Raw genomic sequence first — 15,356 nt, 5'->3', positions numbered from 1 at the left:
GGTTTTACCTATCGGTGCGCCCATCCTGTTTTCTCCTCTCACTAAACTGCAGAACTCCCTCCCACAGGAGACAGCTATGGCCACCAATTAGGATGGCTTTGAAAGGCGATGAGGCAGTTTCATGGAGGATAATAAGGCTATCAATGGCTCCTGGCCATGGAGCCTTCCCTCTCCCTCCTCCGCATTCTGCCTCTGGGTACCCACTGCTGGGAAATGCAGGTAAGCCTTTGTTTGGATGGAGGGAAGGTTGTAGCCTCTGCCTGCCCCTCCTCATTAAGGGTGTCCTCTTTAAGGGATCTGGGTGGGTGTGTGGATCCTGTCCAATGCCTGTCCCCCCCCCCAGTGCTACAATTCCCAGGGCCCTTAAAGATCTACAGTGCCTAATAATAATAATAATAATAATAATAATAATAATAATAATCTATTTATACCCCACCCATTAGGCTGGGTTTCCCCAGCCACTCTGAGCGGCTTCCAACAAAAGATTAAAATACAATAATTCATCAAATATTTAAACCTTCCCTAAACAGAATTCTGTGAAGGGGGAAAAGTGCTTTAAATGTGTTTCAACAATGAAGTTTGTCTGTAGCCGTGATGCTCCACATATGATGCTTCAGAAGCATGAAGGCTTAAGAAAAACCCCAAATCCCATAAAGAGAAACATGAAGAACTTCCAAGATGAAGCTAAGCCAAAACAAAACAAAGCAGTTTCCTGAGCCAAAAAGTCGCCTGACATGAAAGATTACATCATACAACATAGTAAAATTGGGTTACATGGTCTGGGAGGGTGGCCAGGGGCATTCTAGTAAAGTCTAGACTTGACTGGGGTGGGGTATACTTAGCCAAATTAGTGACGCCATGTCAAACTGTTGCCCAAATAGTCCAGAAAGAAACTGTATAAAAGGCTTTTCCACCAGTGCCTTGAAACATCTCCTCTCTCCTGTCACTTGGCTTCTCCATCACTTGTTAAGTTGTCTTTAACTGAATCGCTTCTTAGAGAAGGAAGGAAGTGTTTGATTATGGAACAGAGATAATTTTGAAATTTGGTTTGACTCAATTAGCTGTCAATTGAGAGACAAGAAGCAGTTTTGGGAAGAAGAACTCAAATCTCTACACCCAAGGAGTTGTGCTACTGGGATTGTTTAGGGCTCAACAGAAAATTCTAACCTAGAGTTGTATTGAGGCTTTTAGAAATGCGAAACTGGGTACTTTCATGGTTGGAGCCAGCTAGGAAAAGAAGATAGCAGCCATGGTCCTGAGTGGTTTTGCAAAACCTTGCCTAGTGTCCCTGTTCCCTGTCTTTCTGGAGAAAGCTGCTCTGGCCACGGTCACACCTGCTGCCCATGTAGCATCTGAACTGGATTTTTGAGGCTCCCTCTATGCAGGGCTGCTAGAAGGTCAGACGCATTAAAAGGAGCTCCCTCTCTTCTGAATGTAATGCTGAATGTGGGAAGGTGGCTTGGAACATCCAGTAAAATCTAGAGTAAATTGAGGTGCGGCATACTTAGCCAAATTAGTGGCACCACGCCAAATTGTTTGCTTGAACTCTCATGAGAAACCATATAAAAGGGCCGACAATGTATGGCTTTTCCACCAGCTTTCCACCAGTTTCAGCACTTTCCGGAGAAAGCTGCTCTGGCCATTGTCACCTTTGCCCATTTTGCATTTCAACTGGACTCCTGATGCTCATTCTGGGTGGGGATGCCCTGTTCCAGCCACACTGACCCTTTCTTGGATGAAAGGGCAAGTCCCGTATGAAGAAAGGGTGCAGCGTTTGGAACTGTTCAGTTTAGAAAAAAGGTGAGTACGAGACACATGATGGAAGTTTATAAAACTAGGCAGGGCAGGGAGAAGCTGAATAGATGGACTAGAATTCCTGGACGTTGGAAGATTTGGAAACTGAAAGTAGTAGCTCTTCACGCACAGTGGAACTCGTTCCCACATGAGGTGGCGAGGGCAAGCAGTTTGGGTAGCTTTCAAAGAGGTTTGGACAAATTCATGCAAGAGAGTGGTGTTGCTGGCTACCAGCCACCATGATTATGCTTTCCCCTCCACAACTGGAGGCAGCAATGTTTCTGAAGAAAAGTTCTGGAAATCACAAGAGATTTCCTGTGCCTGATCCAGCCATACATTGTCGGCCCTTTTATATGGTTTCTCATGAGAGTTCAAGCAAACAATTTGGCGTGGTGCCACTAATTTGGCTAAGTATGCCGCACCTCAATTTACTCTAGATTTTACTGGATGTTCCAAGCCACCTTCCCACATTCAGCATTACATTCAGAAGAGAGGGAGCTCCTTTTAATGCGCCCAACCTTCTAGCAGAGGGTCGTCCCCAGAGCAGGAATGGGGAACACTTTGAATCTGAACTACAAATCTCAGCAGCTGCAGGAAGCAGAGGAGACGAGGGCTGTAGTTTGGCAATGTCTGGAGGACCGGAGGTTCCCCACCTCTCTTCACCAGAAAGAAGGATTCCCTTTCCAGGGTTTCAGGGGAGCACCTGGCTCTGCCAGACCTGCCTCATGCAGGAAAGGGTCAGTGTGGCTGGAACAAGGCAGCCCTGCATAGAGGGAGCCTCAAAAATCCAGTTCAGATGCTACATGGGCAGCAGGTGTGACCATGGCCAGAGCAGCTTTCTCCAGAAAGACAGGGAACAGGGACACTAGGCAAGGTTTTGCAAAACCACTCAGGACCATGGCTGCTATCTTCTTTTCCTAGCTGGCTCCAACCATGAAAGTACCCAGTTTCGCATTTCTAAAAGCCCCAATACAACTCTAGGTTAGAATTTCCTGTTGAGCCCTAAACAATCCCAGTAGCACAACTCCTTGGGTGTAGAGATTTGAGTTCTTCTTCCCAAAACTGCTTCTTGTCTCTCAATTGACAGCTAATTGAGTCAAACCAAATTTCAAAATTATTTTGTTCCATAATCAAAGAGTTCCTTCCTTCTCTCCTCTAAGAAGCGATTCAATTAAAAACTACTTACCAAGTGATGGAGAAGCCAAGTGACAGGAGAGAGGAGATGTTTCAAGGCCGTGGTGGAAAAGCCTTTTATACAGTTTCTCTCTGGACTTTTGGGGCAACAGTTTGGAATGGTGTCACTAATTTGGCTAAGTATACTCTTTTGTTGGAATTGTAGCACTGTGAGGGGGGGGGACAGGCATTGGACAGGATTCACACACCCACCCAGATCCCTTAAAGAGGACACCCTTAATGAGGAGGTGCAGGCAGAGGCTACAACCTTCCCTCCATACAAGCTAAGGTTTACCTGCATTTCTCAGCAGCGGGTACCCAGAGGCATAATGCGGAGGAGAGAGAAGGCAGGCTCCATGGCCAGTAACCACTGATAGCCTTATTATCCTCCACGAAACTGCCTCATCGCCTTTCAAAGCCATCCAAATTGGTGGCCATCGCTGTCTTCTGTCGGAGGGAGTTCCGCAGTTTAATTACGTATTGTGAAAATTGCTCTTTTCTCTGGAGGGGAATTCCAGTAACACAGGGTGGTGGCTGTCTTGATTAAGAACTGGGGGGGCATTCCAGTGGGATGAGAAAATGCCGTTTCGCTCCACGCCGATTTCCATAATGGTAAACAGCAACTCCTGGGTATGAGGAGCTGAGTGCTGCCCTTCCTCTTCGCCCTCTTCTCATCTCAGCGCAGTCCTTTGCCACACACCAACCCTTGTGCGAGAGGAAGAGGCAGGCGGCCATTTTCCTCAGGCTTGGAGCCACTAGTCCTTTCCATGTAACATTGCCATGGGGCTTCAGAGCGGTTCTTTGTTTTCCGCTGAAGGAGAGACAAGAGCCTTTTAGGAAACAGCTCTCTAGTCCTTTTGGCAAACAGCTGAGGCCCAGAGCCTTTCCTTTACAGTGGATTCCAGCCGCCATCTTGAGCCCCACAGCAAAAGGGCCGCTTCCGCTTCCCACAGAGCCAAAAGGCTCTTCCCATGACTTTGGGACTCTCTGTGCCTTCTTCAATGCATCTCTTACGCCCATATCTTGTGGCTCATTTCAGGGAACCAAAAGAACAAGGGGAACCATTTACTCTCTCCTATGTGCCCCCTCCGAAGGGCTGGGGGGGGGGGGAAGACACACGGCGGGTGGTGACATTTTTGCAAAGCAATTTTCCTCTGCGTGTGATGTTCAGTGATATTATTTGTATTTATATTTCTATTTGTATTCATGTGGACGCTTTAGCATGTATCTTCCAAGTGGATGCACAGCAGAGGGAGGAAATTTGTACACATTTCGAATCTGGCAGAACCACAGACTCCTACTTAAAGCTTAGGAAATGGGAGTGATTTGAAATTTTGTTTCCGCAAGCTAAAACTCGTCACCGTTCATAATATTATATTTATTTTATTTCACAGCATTTAGAAACTGCTTGATTGGAGTGGAGAGCAGTTTGCTCCCAGGGAGTCAGTTCAAATCCAGGGCATTGGAAAAGAAAAGAAAAGAAAATTTTTCGTATCTAACAGAAGAGGCATTTGGTTTGCCACTGTGAGAACAGGAGACTGGGCTAGACTGGGTCCCCTCTGGCCTCATCCAGCAGCCAGCCGGTGTTCCTATGGAGCCTCCAGGTCCAGAGGAAGTCTATCTGGATTCCTAGGTTCTTAGGGGCATTGGACCAGTACAGAGACAGGATGGTGGACTAGGTTGGCCCCCTTCGGCCTGATCCTGATATTTGGGCTCTTCTTACGCTCATCTGATTCCAAAGTGAGTTTCTCCGCTTTAGAAGTTTATTTCCAGAAATAAACTTGGCGACTGATAGAGAGATAGATAATTTATTACGGTCGGAGACCAGCTTATAAAACAAACATGGGGGTACAGTCACAGAAGGAAAGCAAACAATTAAAACAATGTACAACAATAAATTTAAAAACAAAGTACAACAATAAACTACCGCAGGGAACTGACACAGAGTCACCCATAGAACCGAGTTTGGGGATTTTCTTAACGAAGTAGTTTAAGTTGGGAGAAGGTCTACACCTACAGATCTGTACTGCATTTTGTGCCAATGAAACCTTAAGGATGGAAGTAGTAGCAGTGTGATGGCCTGGGACTCGGGATCAGACTCGGAGCGAGAGGAGTCTCAGTCCACACCGGATCCTTTGCCTCACGTGGCGTCTGAACCGAGTCTGGGGCCTGATCCTGAAGAGCCCCCGTCTGCACAGGTTCCCCTGCAACAAGCACCAGCTGGGCCGAGTCAGGGGCCCGAGCCTGCCCTGGCTCCAGATGCAGGGATTCCCTCGTTGCCTCCAGCTGGGCCATCACTTACAGCTGCTCCACTACCGGTTGGGTCAGGGGAGGCTGAGGCGGCCTCTGGGTCTAGTAACCCACCGATGTCTCCCGAGCTGCAGAGATTGAGGTCTGAGAGAAGGAGAGACCTGAGTAGTTGCAGGAGGAGTGCTCGCCTTTGGGCGAGACAGGGAGGTGAGTCGCCAGGGGATCAGGACCGGCCGTTACCCCGACAGAGATAAAAGGCTGCTGGACCCCGTCCCAGGTTGTGGGAGCAATGTTGCTGTTTGCCAGAACCTGCCTGTGATCCTGTACCTGTCCTTGCCTGGTTTCCTTTCTTGTGTCCTGCCTTGGCCCTGTTGGACTGACTCCTCGCAGAACCCTTGGATTCGGGATCGGATCTGGACCATGTTACCCGGGTTACCCCCGGGCCCAGCACAAGCAGCAGCCCTGCATGCATAAAGTCTCAGGTCCATTCTCCCGCTTCTCCAGGTAGGACTGGGGGGGGGGGACAGTCTCCTGGAGAGCTTCTGCCAGCCAGTGTTGAGAGCACTGAGCTACACTGGTTGATGGTCTGACTCTATATGAACAGTTTCCTATGTAGCTCATCCCTGCTGGGACATCCTTGCTATTTTCCAGGAATTTGCCTTGCAGAGCAATGGAGATGAGAGAAGAATAACTCATAAAGTGATGGCGGTTAATTAAATTGAACTGTGGGGCAGGTTAAATTAATTTAATCCTCTCAGCAGCCCAAGGAGGAGATTCCTGCTCTTTAATTTCAACAACCTATAAGTTATAGGCAGTTGCTGCTGTTTAAAGTGCCTAAGGTGGCAGTCCTACGGCCACAGACATACGTGCGAGTAAGTCCCACTCAGAGCAACCAGGCTTGCTTCGCTCAGAGTAGAGGTGGACAGGATCCCACTCTTCACATTTGGTGCTTAGGTCCCATCTGCACCATGCATTTAGAGCACTATGATACCACATTAAACATCCATGTGTTATAGGAATTCTAAGGTCTCATATATATAAAATGTTCAATAAATGTACAAGGCAAACACATACAGTAGTACCTTGGTTTTCAACCATTTTGAATTACAACCATGTCAAACCCGGAAGTGTGTGTCCCTTTTTTGGATTGCAACCCATTTTTTTTTTATTATGCCCCATTTTTTTTATTTATTTTTTTTAGGCCCCACTGGCGAAAGCGCACCTTGCGTTACAACCTGTTTTGGTTTACAACCGGACCTCCGGGAACGGATTATGGTTGTAAACCAAGGTACCACTGTACATAAACCACGTGTCTGAAATAGTACAGGAGAACAATCCTGAAGCCATTTTGACTCTCCCAAATTGACCTCAAATATTTCCCTGCAAGGAGGAAGGAAATGGGGAAAGCTTTCCAATTGTCTTTGGATTGTAGGAGCTTACACCTCCCTGTAAATACAGTCTGGCAAGTACCTCTGGTACCTCTGGTTAAGAACTTAATGGTACCTCTGTTTAAGAACTTAATTCGTTCCAGAGGTCTGTTCTTAACCTGAAACTGTTCTTAACCTGAAGCACCACTTTAGCTAATGGGGCCTCCTGCTGCCGCCGCGCCGCCGGAGCACGATTTCTGTTCTCATCCTGAAGCAAAGTTCTTAACCTGAGGTACTATTTCTGGGTTAGCGGAGTCTGTAACCTGAAGCGTCTGTAACCTGAGGTACCACTGTATCTGTTAAGTTGAGCACATTATCAATATGCGTAATAGATTCAGGAACCAAGTAATAATATAATATAATAATAATATCTTTATTGTCATTGCCCCCTCTCAGGGACAACGAAATTTATTTACTTTCTCCAAGGAATGGCCAGGCTACCCAGAAAAGGCAATTGATAAGGCATAATCAGGTATCCTGGCAGACAGGAGAGAAGCAACACACTCAAATTTCTGCTGGGGACCACCTCCTTTTGTGATGTATGTATGATGTTTTGGGGGGTGGTCTTCAGCTACAGGTGAGGCAATTTCAAATGGCTATATAAGAGCTTGAACACCAATGTTCTGGGTTCCTCTCCTCCCTCCCTGCGTGGGGGGAATGGGGGATCCTGTTGCAACAGTTTAATAAAGATCAGGCTTACTAGCTGCTTTGCTTCTCAATATTCTCTGCTTGGCCTCTGCTATTTTCTCCTACTGATAGAAAACCTACATAAGGACTCTATACTGGCTCTTGGATACCCCATAAGGGGTAAAGGAGCAGTTTTTTCTTATAACACATTGATTCCCCCCCAACCCACAAAGATTCCTGGGAAGTATAGTTTGTGAAGGGTGCCAAAACCTCTTAGGGTAGCTGTTATGTACTGAAGTTCTCACCCTGGGCCAGCAGTTGGATACTGTAGATAGTTCAGGTCCACATATGCAAATAAGGGATCGAAAGTAACGTTCAGTGATTGGATAGTTACAGAAAGTGGTTACTGTTGCGTTGTAGTGGAGCTCTATATAAGCAGGCTGGCTGAACCCTTCAGTTCAGTTCTGTTCTGGCCTGTGAATAAACAAGAGCTGTTTGAAGAATCGCTGTGTCATCCGATATGTTCACCCACAACTTAACACTGGCGACGAGGATGGGATGGATGGACAACAGAGCACAGCCAGATGCAGCCACCCTCTGAGCGGAGCTGAATCACTGAGCTAAAACACTGAGTGAAATCACTGAACAGAACCAATTCAGAGCTGACCGTTCTGGCTAGAGCACTGCGTTCCATCCATTGCCTCCACATCGGCATCGGAACCATGGCTTCACTCGTGCCTCTACCGCCGTTTGCGCCAGCCTCTGAATCATGGGACTCCCACCTCGCTCGGTTCGACTGCTACCTCCAAGCCAAAGAGCTGACGAAAATATCACAGGAGCGTAAGTGTCAAAGCTGCCTCTAGGTCCCAGCTCACAGAGGACCAACGCTAGGCTGTAGTTATGTACAAAAGTCTTTATTGAGGTTCAGTTTCCATTTCAAAGCCGTAGCGCGCAGCTCTACGTCTTAAAGCCTAGACCGGCGAAGTACCGTCTGAGTCTCCTCCCCTATGACACCAGTTTAAGATCCTAGCCTGGCTCCACCTTTTACGCTGCTCTCTCCTCCTCTGGGTCCTCCTGCCCGCTGGGGCATTGCCCTTTCTGGACTCTTCCGACGCTGAGTCGCTTAGCTCCTCCCCCTCCCTCCGGCGGGCTTTAGGACCCGGTTCCCAATCCTCATTCTCTGCTGTCCCGCGCTCCTGTACATTTGAACTTGCCTCTCGCGCCAACCCAGTGACCTTCCTCCTAGCCGTTACACTACTTCTGTCACTGCTTCCCTCTTCCGGGATACTGGCCGGATCTGACCTCCCCTCCGTTGTCTGACTCTCCGATGGAGGTGTGGTCAGCCCTGCCTTATCTTCTCTCCCTGGTGGGGGATGCACTGGCCCTGATCCTTGGGACTCTTCCCCCCCACTCTGCTCTGGTGGGGAAGCTGGTCCTGATTTCCAACTACTGCTCTGGGAGTCCCTGCTGCCCCCTTGCTCCTGGGACGTTCCCCTTGGGAACCCCCTACCCCTGGCCACTGGCGCCCCCTTCTGTGAATCTTCTGATTCGCTGGAGAGGCTCATGGAATCCCTCGGTCCACTGTCCTCTTCTCCTACGCTCCCCTCGGATTCTTCCCCTTCGCTCTCCATCTCCTCTCTTCCCTGTGCCTCTGCTCCTGAACCCCTGACATCCATCCCCCCCTCGAAGCCCCCCTTCCCCCCTCCCCCTCTTCTGGCGTGGGTTCTGGGTGCTCCAATGTTGTGGGGGTGAGTGCAGGATACAGTTCTTCCCCCATGGTGTGCCTCCAGCCGGGTAGGTCCGGCCAGTCCTCAACGGGCTCGTCGACGTCGATCTCCTCCGCTTCCATCTCTCTGCCGGTGTGTTCGAACCCCGGATCCTCCCCCAACACGTCCATGACCTCCTCTCCCCCTGTCGCCTGGGGTGACGCTGCGTGCGCGGGCCCGCTCGGCAGTTCACTGCGCCACCCCACCACAGGTTGATCTTCCCACCAATAAGAGCCGCCTGTGCCAAACCCTGAGAGGGACCCCTCTGGGGAGCTAGTCTCCGGCGCTGTGTCCTCCTCTGAAGAGAAACCCCGGAACGTGCTGGCTGAAAGTGTGGGTGTGAAAAGATATTCGTCAAAATAATCCTCCGGCATGGGCCTGTGTGGGAAGAGTGCGTGGAACTCGTCTTTGAGGTAGTGCTCCTCCACCGCATAGTACGGTACCCAGCTGTTGGCGCTGGCCGGGGTACCTTCCCTTGCGAGGAGATATTCAACCCCCTCTTCCCCCCATCTTGAGTCCAAAATCTCCGTGACCTCATTGAGCTGCCCCGCCCTCAGCAACCCCCCTGTCGTGGGTGCGTCTCTAAGCGGGCTAGGAGCTGTCCCTGGCGCCTGAAACCTGTGAGGTGCCTTGTAGGGCGTGAGCACCGATCTATGAAAGACCGGGTGCATTCTGGATCCCTCCGGTAGTGTCAACCGGAAGGCCACTGGGTTGATCTGTGCCTCGACTTGGTAAGGGCCTAACTGCTTGTGTCTGAGCTTCTTCTTAGCTAAGGATCTGGCCGGCACTGCCTGGGCTGCTAACCAGACCCAGTCCCCTACCCTTATGTCCTCCCCAACTCTCCTGTGTCTGTCTGCCTGCATCTTGTAAACGTGTTTTGCTAGCTCTAACTGCCTTCGGAGCTGTTCATGGACCTCCTGTAACTCCTCTGCCAATGCCTCTGCTCCCTGCAGCTCCCCTTCCCCCTCTTTCTCTAAGCCCGGGAAGGTTCTGGGATGTCGCCCATTGTTGGCGAAAAACGGTGTCACCCCCATGGACACGTGGCCAGCGGTAGGTAGTCCACCCAGGTCGAGGGCTGCTGGTTCGCGTAGCATCTCAGGTACTGCTGCATGATGGCGTTGACCCTCTCCGCTTGTCCGTTGGTCTGCGGGTGCCTCGCCGACGCTAGGTTGACCTTGACGTTCAGGATCCCCATCAGCTTCTGCCAAAAACTCGAGATGAACTGGCGCCCCCGGTCGGACAGGATAGACCATGGCAGGCCGTGCACCTTGAACACGTGGTCTATGAACAGCTTGGCTGTCTGTTCCGCTGTGTCCACCTTCGCGCAAGGAATGAAGTGTGCCATCTTGGTGAACATGTCGACTACCACGAGTACTGCTGTTTTGCCCCTCGAGCTGGGTAGATCAGTGACAAAGTCCAAGGCCACCCTCTCCCACGGTTCGGACGGGGTCTGTAGCGGTTCCAATAGTCCCGCCGGCGGTCTGTGTACTGGCTTGGCCCTTTGGCATGTGTCGCACCTCGTGACGTAATCCGCGACTTCTCCCCGCATCTTGGGCCACCAAAAGTCTCTGGCTACTAATTCCACCGTCTTTTCCTTGCCGAAATGTCCGGTGCTGGGTGCGTCGTGTAGCTGTTGCAGTACTCTCGCGCGGAGTTCATCTCCCGACACGTAGATGGCCCCTTTGCGGAGGAGCAGTCCGTCGCGTATCTGGAACTCGTCGTCCTTCGCTGTGCCACTGCGCACCTCCTCCATCTTGGATCGTGCGAAGGAATCCGTTCGAAGCTCGCGCCGTATTGCTTCCAGGTCCACGGTGGCCGAAGCGCATGCCCACGCCTTAGGTGCGAAGATGTGTTTGGCCGCTACCGGTGCTGCTTCCTCCAGATACTGCGGCTTCCTGGATAGCGCATCAGCCATGATGTTGTTGTCTCCGGGGATATATTCTATCCTGAAGTCGAAATCCGCAAAGAACTCCGCCCAGCGGATGTGTCTCTGGTTCAGGAACCGCGCCGTGCGCCAGTATTCCAGGTTCTTATGGTCCGTGCCAACTTGCACCATGTGTTTGGCTCCGATGAGGAAGTGCCGCCACGCCTTGAAGGCTGCATGAATGGCCAGCAACTCTCTGTCCCAGATGGTGTAGTTCTGCTCCGACTTGCTGAGTTTCCTGGAGTAGAAAGCGCACGGCCTCCAATCCCCTTGCGGGTCTTGCTGCAACAGGACTGCCCCCACGGCTCTGTCGGAGGCATCCGTCTCAACCCTCATGGGTCTGCTGGGGTTCACATGTAGCAGTTGTTCTTCAGAAGCGAAGAGACGCTTGAGTTTCTGAAAGGACTGCTCCGCCTGCTCCGTCCAGATGAACTTCTTCTTCTTGGAGCTGAGGGTGTCCGTGATGGCCGCCGTCTGCATAGCGAAACCCTTGATAAACTTGCGATAAAAGTTGGCAAAGCCGACAAACTTCTGGACCTCCTTCCGATTGCGCGGGCTTTTCCAGTCCAGTACCGAGCGTACCTTGGCGCTGTCCATGGCGAGTCCCTTGTCGGACAGCTTGTAGCCCAGAAAATCCACCTCCGTCATGTCGAACTGGCACTTCTCCAGTTTGGCGTAAAGCCTGTGCTCCCGTAGTCTTTGCAGGACTTCCTTGACATCTCTCTCGTGGACCTCCTGCGATTCCGAGAAGATCAGAATGTCGTCCAGGAAGCAGACGCACTTCTTGTAGAGGAGCCCCGCTAACACGTGATGCATGAAGGCTTGGAAGCAGTGGGAGCCATTTTGTAAACCGAACGGCATAACCCTATATTCATAGGTGCCCAAGGGCGTAAACATGGCCGTCTTCCACTCGTCGCCCTCCCGCATGCGTATAAGATTGTACGCCCCTCGTAGATCCAACTTGGTGAAGATGCGTCCCTTCCTCACCGTCGCGAGCAAGTCGTCGATCTTGGGCATCGGGCAAGCCGTGGGCTTGGTTTTCGAGTTTAAGATTCTGAAATCAACTACCAGCCTCTTTTGGGGCATGTCTTTTTTCTTCACGAAGAACACAGGACTGCCCCCCACTGCTTTGGATTCCCGGATGAATCCCTGCTTCAAGTTGTGATCTATGAACTCCCTGAGCTCTTGCAGTTCGTCTTCAGACACGGAATACAGTTTTCCCGTCGGCAGCGTCGCCCCCGGCAGTAGGTCAATCTTGCAGTCGTAGGGTCTGTGTGGAGGCAGCTTGTCCGCTTCCTTCTCGCAGAAGACCTCCAAAAACGCCTTGTACTTGTCGGGTACCGCTTGCAGCATGCCCAGTTGTAGCTGTGGGTCATCCTCTTGCCCCTCGTCCTCCTGGTTAGTCATGATGCAATGTTCTGCGCAGTAGGAGGAGCAGAAGGTCAATTTACGCTGGTACCATGCCAATGCTGGGCTGTGCCTGTCCAACCAGCTCATGCCCAATACTATGGGTGTGTCTGACAGGTGGGTGACGTTGAAGCTGATGACTTCGCGGTGATTTCCGATTCGCATCACCATTGGCGGCGTTTGCTGTACCACCTGTCCCCCCAGCAACTCTCTTCCATCGACTGTCACTACTTTCAGGGGCATCGTGGCAGGCAGGAGCGCTATGCTATGTTGCTTGATGAAATCCACTCCTATAAAGTCTGCATTGCTACCAGAGTCAATGGTAATAGGGACTTCCATGGTGAGCCCATTGGGAAGCTGGAGTGCTGCGGTGAGCTGCACCACTGGTTTGGGCGGGAGGGGGTCTGTGGGCTGTAAGATTCCTGGGGACTGCATCACTGACTCGTCTGGCTGGGCCCCAGTGGCTCTGCTTCCAGCCAGACTTCGTCGTTTCCCTGCTGTGGTTCTCTCTGCTGAACTGCTTCTGTTACTGTTGCTGAGGCTGCAGTGTGCTTGAGGAGCCTCTGGGGCACTCTTTTGCCATATGCTGAGCACTGTCGCAGATGTAACACTTCCTGTTCCCTCTAGGAGGCTTCACTTTGGCTGCTCCCGGTGTTGGGGCTCTGGTTGCTGACTGAGCCTTGGCACCACCTATCTCCATCGGCTCCTCTCCCCCTCCCAGTGGAGGCGTGGATTGAGCGCGCGCTGAGTCCCTGGGAAAGAAAGGAGGTGCTCTTGCTGGTGTGCGTCCCCAACGCCCTTCGTCTTTGCTCCAGGGACATTCTTCCAGACGCACACCAATCGTTAGCGCTCTCTGGACCACTTCTTGAGTGCTCTGGGGTCTCTCCCCCCTTGCGATTTCGTCTTTCACAGCCCCGTTCAGCCCCTCCCAGAACAGGTCCCTGACGGCCGCTGAATCTTTTTCCCATCCCAGCGCGTTGACCAATGCAAAAAAGCGGGAGTGATATTGCCTCACAGTGGCTCTGCCTTGTTTCAATCCATGTATCCCTTTTCTGGCGACATCTACATCTATCGCTGATAAAAAACAAGCATCCATTGCCTTAATGAAGGCTTTTGCATTTTGGAGGGCTGGATCATTATCTCTCCACAGATTGCGCAACCACGCTTTAGCTTCTCCATGGAGATGCGTTAGTATGAAGCCTACTTTCTCCTGCTCATCTCTAAAGTCCTTCTCCAGTAACTTTAGCGCAAAAACCACGTCTGCTCTGAAGTTAGGATATTGCTGCAGACTCCCATCGAAATGAGACACAAGGCTCCCTCCTCTCTTCCCGAGCCCAATCCCCTCTGGTCTGGCTCCCGGTAGCCCCTGTTTAGTCAACATTTCCAACCTGGCTTGCAGATCCTTGCAGACAGCATCTGATTCCTCTTCTCTCCTCCTGGCCGCTAGTATTTCTGCATTAAGTTGTGTCACTGCGTTTTGCAGGGCTGCCAGTTGTTCTTCGGTAGTCATCTTGTGCTGCTTTCGTGAGCTCGCGAAGTACCAATCTTCGCCCCTCGCTGCGTCCCCTCACGTTGCGAGGTTTTTAGTCAGACGGTACTTACTGTCAAAGCTGCCTCTAGGTCCCAGCTCACAGAGGACCAACGCTAGGCTGTAGTTATGTACAAAAGTCTTTATTGAGGTTCAGTGTCCATTTCAAAGCCGTAGCGCGCAGCTCTACGTCTTAAAGCCTAGACCGGCGAAGTACCGTCTGAGTCTCCTCCCCTATGACACCAGTTTAAGATCCTAGCCCAGCTCCACCTTTTACGCTGCTCTCTCCTCCTCTGGGTCCTCCTGCCCGCTGGGGCATTGCCCCTTCTGTGAATCTTCCGATTCGCTGGAGAGGCTCATGGAATCCCTCGGTCCACTGTCCTCTTCTCCTACGCTCCCCTCGGATTCTTCCCCTTCGCTCTCCATCTCCTCTCTTCCCTGTGCCTCTGCTCCTGAACCCCTGACAGTAAGCGAGGCCTATTCCTCAGCCTCTGTGGGCCTGAGGCGTTCAAGACGGCCCGAGCATTGGCTGCGCCTGTAGCAGTCCAGGCAACACCATGGGACACAATTCAAGAGAAGCTCCGCAACCACTACATGCCAAACCCGTCCAAGATTGCTGCCCGCCATGCGTTCTACCACCGGAACCAGGCAGAGGGGGAGTCAATTAACAACTACACCACCGCCCTCCGACAGGCTGCAATGCACTGCGAGTTCCGAGACTTAGACGATGCCCTGATTAATCAAATCGTCTGCAGGGTCCGGGACATCCGTCTGCAACAGCGTCTCCTCGCCAAGCCCAGACCTCACACTGCAGAAAGCCATTGAGGGGGCCGCTGTGTCGTCTGATATGTTCACCCACAACTTAACAGTAACTGCCGTTCCCTTCTCAGAGCTACTACTCTCAGTGTGGTTTATCAGTTCCCTCCTCTTCCCCCCTTTCTTTATTTGTTTATTATTAATGTTGCAATACGTATAAAATCTTTACATAGTGATACATATACATTATATTTGTAAATTCACATTTTCACATTTCATTATGTACCAATATTTATCCATTTCTTATTTCTTGCCCTGTGTCTTCCCTCCACCCATGCGTCACTTCCTTGTTATTGTTTTATAGCTTTATTATTGAGATTGTACTTTTGTATCTTAATTATTAAGCATTCATTCTTGTATATCTGCTTAGCTTAACTTTGTGAAATCAGTCTATACATATCAATAACTTCTTGTTGGAGCATGTGTTGGTCATGTATTCTTCTACACATTTCCATTCCTGTTTGAGATTTTGATTAGATTGCATTCCAATTGTTGCCGTCATTTTTGCTAATTCAATCTTTTTTTAAAAAAAAAAAAATGTTGCCAATCTTTCAATATTGGTACAGTTCCCTCCTCTTGCCCAGAAAACCCTGGGAATTTCAGCACTCCGGCATGAACGAGGGCCCTCTCTAACAATGGCTAGC

At 50.7% G+C, this 15,356-nt stretch overlaps 1 long non-coding RNA gene across 2 annotated transcripts in view; it reads right to left on the bottom strand.

Moving 5' to 3' along the window:
* Positions 1 to 3,460: 3,460 nt before the first annotated feature.
* Positions 3,461 to 15,356, bottom strand: part of LOC307205921 — a 102,080-nt gene continuing 90,184 nt past the window's right edge. For both annotated transcript variants that reach the window (XR_013834195.1, XR_013834196.1), the window contains exon 2: positions 3,461 to 3,904. This is a non-coding gene — a long non-coding RNA (uncharacterized lncRNA). The remainder of the gene's footprint in view (positions 3,905 to 15,356) is intronic.

The sequence above is a fragment of the Podarcis cretensis genome (assembly GCF_951804945.1).
Source record: "Podarcis cretensis genome assembly, chromosome: 16".
Classification (NCBI taxonomy): Eukaryota; Metazoa; Chordata; class Lepidosauria; order Squamata; family Lacertidae; genus Podarcis; species Podarcis cretensis.
This window is presented reverse-complemented; position numbering and strand designations above follow the sequence as displayed.